Here is a 6000-nt window from a genome sequence, read left to right on the forward strand (position 1 = left end):
GTAGGCTTTTGCAAATTCTTTTTTCACTTCATGTAATTCCAGAGGGGCTTGATTATGCTGATGCTCCCTGGGGGCCATATCATCACCTCCAAGACTCATTGTGACTTACAATGAAGATAGTTCTTAAAGGGAACCAGTCACCAGCTGTTTTCCACATAATCTGAGAGCAGTATAATGTAGGGGTAGATAAACCAATTCCAATGATGTGTCACTTTCCAGGCAGTTTACCGTAGTACTGATAAAATTAGCCGATCATTAGAGGACTATTACACCTGCTACCATGTAGTCCTCCATATTCATGAGCTCTCTATAACCCTGACCCCACCACTGATTGCCAGCTCTCTGCCTTCACACAGTACACACAGAAAGCTGCCAATCAGTGGTGTGGGCAGGGCAGAGTTCAGCATTCAGAGAACTGCTACATCTGCAGCATATAAAACACTGATGCAAGCAAAAGTGCATTTTTACCACCCCTGCCTTCGACTTTTGCACAGCGCTATATAAATATATGCACATGTATTAAACACACTCATACGGGTATTTTTATCCTAATGATCTCTTTATCTGTAACACGCCACAAGAATTATTTGATGAATACAATCCCAGTCTGTCGGGGGATATTGACATCATAAAGGGGTCCTCTACTCAGGATCTTGTCTATGAGCCGGCAGAAAGCGGAGCTACTCCTTTTCTGAGAGGAGAGGTCCTTGCAGGCTATCACCAACAATACTCAATTATTTGTCTTTGATGAGGCCGACCCATAGGTCTTTTCATGTGGCCTTATAAAATATTAACATATTAGATAGCATAACCCATTTTAATTCCTTTCCTCTTCCGCTCTTGAAGACAGTCCATCATTTTTATGATTCACAGGGGCATGTGCGCAAGATGTACAACAGGATGTGAAACCCATTTATTTTTGTGATTTTCTCGAGTTTAAACCAAAATGTTTTGGTCTGGTCACCTGAGAATGGCAGTCAGGATTAGCACAATTTAAAGTAAATCTGTCACCTCAATTTGGCGGGCTATTTAAATGCCTTGTGTTCGGTCCGATGGGCGGTGTTTCGTCTCCTTTCCTCCACCCCATCCTTGTCCCTTTAATTACATTAGTGATGTGTTAAAGTACACAAAACCAGAACAATTCAATGGCCCACCAATGTGTAAAACTAAATATTGCCTGACCAATGTGTGAAACTGAACGATGCCTGACCAATTCAATGGTCCTGACCAATGTGTGAAACTGAACAATGCCTGACCAATTCAATGGTCCTGACCAATGTGTGAAACTGAACATTGTCCACCCTGCCAATGTCAGTTACTCTATTCCAGACCAATTCAACTCCCCTGCTGTTGTTATATTTGTAATTATGTATTTTTTTCATGAACTTTTTTGTTCAGAATAGTCACTATTTTCTTTCAGACATAAAAATCTTTTTCAACTGAATAATTTGATAAATTTGCCCTTTTTTCTCCAAAAATATTTTAGGATTTCACATATGTCTTGCATTTGTGGCCTAACACCTTGTATTGTTCATGCTTGTATGGAGAAAGCAAAGTTAAACTTTGGGATCCGGAACCGCGCCAAAAACGCTGCAAGAAAAAAAGTAATCTGCGAACATAGCCTAAGGCCTTGTCCACAAGACATTTGGGCAATGGTTGGCTCTTGATCCACCCCTGGTTTTGGCTTTCAAATACTGATGAAAAATGCTGAAGGAGGAGGATCACTACTCATATAAAGTAAGAAGCAGATGTGCACCAAGCCATAGGCTGGAATACCCACATGACCAGGACTGCAGGCTTGCCGATCACACTGATCTCTGCTCTCAATGATTTTGAAAGTTAACAAGAGAAAGTCCTGAGCTCTGCAGGTCTGTTAGCACCATTAAGGCCATGTTCACACAGTTGTATGTCTTGGTCCTTATATGGACCTCAATACCCCGACCACGGGTCTCCTGACCCAAACGTATAGCCTCGTGGGAATATAGAGACGTTGTGACTCCAGATCAGGAGACCTGCAGTCAGTCCGGGCATTGTGGTCAGTATATGGACCCTGAAAGACGGCTGTCTGTACCAGGACTAGGGGGAACGTGTCACCGCAGGTCCAGGATGCTCCCATGCCATCAGCCCCTGTTTGGGACTTCTGAAAATGCTCTAATTAATCTTTTCCTTGACACTACTTCAGTATGGTTTGAGAAAGGCCTCTTAGTAGGTCGAAACGTAACCATAGTATACTCATATCGTGGATTACGATATTATACCCACATTTTGGATACTTCTTTTGTCTGCGGTGTTACACTATTTGATGTATTTGAAATAAAATAAAAATCCAAAAATTTCACAAAATCTTCAAGATTTTTTGGCAAGATTAATCCACACTTGAGTGCGACTGTTTATCTACTGACTATTGTTTGTGGACCCTCCACGTACAGTCAGCACCTATCTCCACAGCAAGAGTGCGCGTCTTTCTTCTACCGGACTTGGGTTGTACGCTGCAGAGTCCTCTATATTCATGAGTGGGAACTACACAGTGCTAAGGGAGGAAGTCCAATAGTGGGCAGAACTAAAGATCCAAAACATCCATGTCTCCCCAGCGTGTGCATGGGAGGACTCCATTATTGCAGCTAGTGATCTATGGTTTTATTTAGGGTAAGATAACACATCGTTTTTAACGTGAACAGGTTCTGCTCCAAAATCGACTGGAAAAAAAAATCACTCCAAATACTGTCACTTCCCTCGGAGAAAGCGGAATAAAACCAGGAGACAGAGTCCCTTCAAATAACAAATACCTTTGTCAGCCATGACAATCAATCCGGAGCCCATCCTATAGGACCTGCACAGTTTACGGGACGCTCATTATTAAAGTTTTCTCAGAAACAACATTTATCATCTGTCCACAGTATGTGTGATCATTGGGGGTCCAGAAAAAGGGGATATCTGAGTCCCCGTGTCAATGGAGCTATAGTGCATGCTGTTTCCAGAGGGCCACTCAGCACATGAGCCCCTATGGCACCACTTCTCCTCGGTAATACCTCATACTAGTGATCTGTGATTATTATCTGTTATTAATCTATTCTTATTCTTTACTCTGAGCACTCGTTATTTGGAGGGTCTAATCTCATCACTGGTGAGCCGGCAGTCTGACTTTGGGTCAGAGCAAAACAGCTGCAACACCATTATTAGTGACCTATTATTAATCTGTAATTATAATTATTACTACCACTATTAGAGTTACCTATTATTAGTAATCCTATATTATTACTACAGTCACCCTTCTATCAGTGATCTACTATTACTACTGTCACCCACTGTCAGTGATCTACTATTACTACTGTCACCCACTGTCAGTGATCTACTATTACTACTGTCACCCACTGTCAGTGATCTACTATTACTACTGTCACCCACTGTCAGTGATCTACTATTACTACTGTCACCCACTGTCAGTGATCTACTATTACTACTGTCACCCACTGTCAGTGATCTACTATTACTACTGTCACCCACTGTCAGTGATCTACTATTACTACTGTCACCCACTGTCAGTGATCTACTATTACTACGGTCACCCAGTGTCAGTGATCTACTATTACTACTGTCACCCACTGTCAGTGATCTATTACTACGGTCACCCAGTGTCAGTGATCTACTATTACTACGGTCACCCACTGTCAGTGATCTACTATTACTACTGTCACCCACTGTCAGTGATCTACTATTACTACGGTCACCCTTCTATCAGTGATCTACTATTACTACAGTCACCCACTGTCAGTGATCTACTATTACTACGGTCACCCTTTTATCAGTGATCTACTATTACTACGGTCACCCACTACCAGTGATCTACTATTACTACGGTTACACACTATCAGTAATCTATTATTACTACGGTTACCTATCAGTGATCTACTATTACTACAGTCACCCACTATCAGTGATCTACTATTGCTACGATCACCAACTATCAGTGATCTACTATCAATACAGTCACCCACAGTCAGTGATCTACTGATACTACAGTTACCCACCATCAGTGACCTACTATTGCTACGGTTACCTACTATCAGTGATCTACTATTACTACAGTCACCCACTATCACTGATTTACTATTACTATAATTACCTACGATCAGTGATCTACTGTTACTACGGTCACCCACTATCAGTGATCTACTATTACTACGGTCACCCACTGTTAGTGATCTATTACTACAGTCACTCACTCTCAGTGATCTACTGTTACTACGGTCACCCACTATCAGTGATCTACTGTTACTATGGTTACCTACTATCAGTGATCTACTATTACTACGGTCACCCACTATCAGTGATCTACTGTTACTATGGTTACCTACTATCAGTGATCTACTATTACTACGGTCACCCCTCTATCAGTGAGCTACTATTACTACGGTCACCCCTCTATCAGTGAGCTACTATTACTACGGTCACCCCTCTATCAGTGATCTACTGTTACTATGGTTACCTACTATCAGTGATCTACTATTACTATGGTTACTCACTATCAGTGATCTGTTACCCGGACAGGACCCCACCTTTCTCTGACTCCACGACTACCTATCAGCTGACAAATCTCCTGTCTTTAATCCTAAGTCTCCACTCCGGGCCCTGGGAAAGTTGGATGTGTGTTACATGCTCCGGTACTGGGTATTCAGATACTGTAAGACATTTTTCCCGCCAGGTGAGCAGGTGCCACCACTGGACCTCTAGCCCTGGCACTATCCGACAATTTACCACCCTCTGCCACAATGGCCACTATGTCCCGGGTCCGCTTACCATAGCGGAGGGTACAATGGGGTCCGGGCCACCTCACTCCGGAATATTCCCACACACCCGTCACAGACCCGTGGGGGCACACAGGGCTGACACCTAGGCACACACTGCGGGCACACTGTCACACCCTGCACACACAGCTATGTCTGTGCCGCCGGGCCTGTTACGGGCCTGCTGAGCCGCAGCCTCATACACCCACACACACCGCTCTTACCGGCCGCCGCTGAGGAGGAATACACGAGCCGCTGAGACCCGGCCAAAGCCCCGGCCTGGAGTAGGACAGCCATCCGACCGGCCACGGACACTCGGAGGGGAGGAGACAAGTGCCGAGCTCCGCCCCTGAATGACAGCCGGGAGGAGGGGGCAGCCGCCACACTGACTCCGCACCAGCGCTATCACAGGAGGTGGTATACAGTGCAGGGCCATTACACACAGGAGGTGGTATACAGTGCAGGGGCATTACACACAGGAGGTGGTATACAGGGCAGGGACATTACACACAGGAGGTGGTATACGGTGCAGGGGCATTACACACAGGAGGTGGTATACAGTGCAGGGGCATTACACACAGGAGGTGGTATACAGGGCAGGGGCATTACACACAGGAGGTGGTATACGGTGCAGGGGCATTACACACAGGAGGTGGTATACAGTGCAGGGGCATTACACACAGGAGGTGGTATACAGGGCAGGGGCATTACACACAGGAGGTGGTATACAGTGCAGGGGCATTACACACAGGAGGTGGTATACAGGGCAGGGACATTACACACAGGAGGTGGTATACAGGGCAGGGGCATTACACACAGGAGGTGGTATACAGTGCAGGGGCATTACACACAGGAGGTGGTATACAGGGCAGGGACATTACACACAGGAGGTGGTATACAGTGCAGGGGCATTACACACAGGAGGTGGTATACAGTGCAGGGGCATTACACACAGGAGGTGGTATACAGTGCAGGGGCATTACACACAGGAGGTGGTATACAGTGCAGGGGCATTACACACAGGAGGTGGTATACAGGGCAGGGGCATTACACACAGGAGGTGGTATACAGGGCAGGGGCATTACACACAGGAGGTGGTATACGGTGCAGGGCCATTGCACACAGGAGGTGGTATACGGTGCAGGGGCATTACACACAGGAAGTGGTATACGGTGCAGGGGCATTACACACAGGAGGTGGTATACAGTGCAGGGGC

The 6000-nt window shown here is 45.5% G+C and overlaps 1 protein-coding gene across 5 annotated transcripts in view; it reads right to left on the reverse strand.

Annotated features, from left to right (window-relative positions):
• Positions 1-5125, reverse strand: part of FAM135A (family with sequence similarity 135 member A) — a 159938-nt gene extending 154813 nt beyond the window's left edge. For 3 of the 5 annotated variants that reach the window (XM_073569383.1, XM_073569384.1, XM_073569380.1), the window contains exon 1: positions 5009-5125. The gene's annotated coding sequence lies outside the window, so the exon portion shown is untranslated. Of the gene's footprint in view, positions 1-4797; positions 4817-5008 lie in introns of those variants that run through there. The other 2 variants (XM_073569381.1, XM_073569382.1) reach the window with 2 other exon arrangements.
• Positions 5126-6000: the final 875 nt, after the last annotated feature.

This window comes from Dendrobates tinctorius, unplaced genomic scaffold (genome assembly GCF_039654945.1).
Source record: "Dendrobates tinctorius isolate UK_male_01 unplaced genomic scaffold, ASM3965494v1 ptg000024l, whole genome shotgun sequence".
Classification (NCBI taxonomy): Eukaryota; Metazoa; Chordata; class Amphibia; order Anura; family Dendrobatidae; genus Dendrobates; species Dendrobates tinctorius.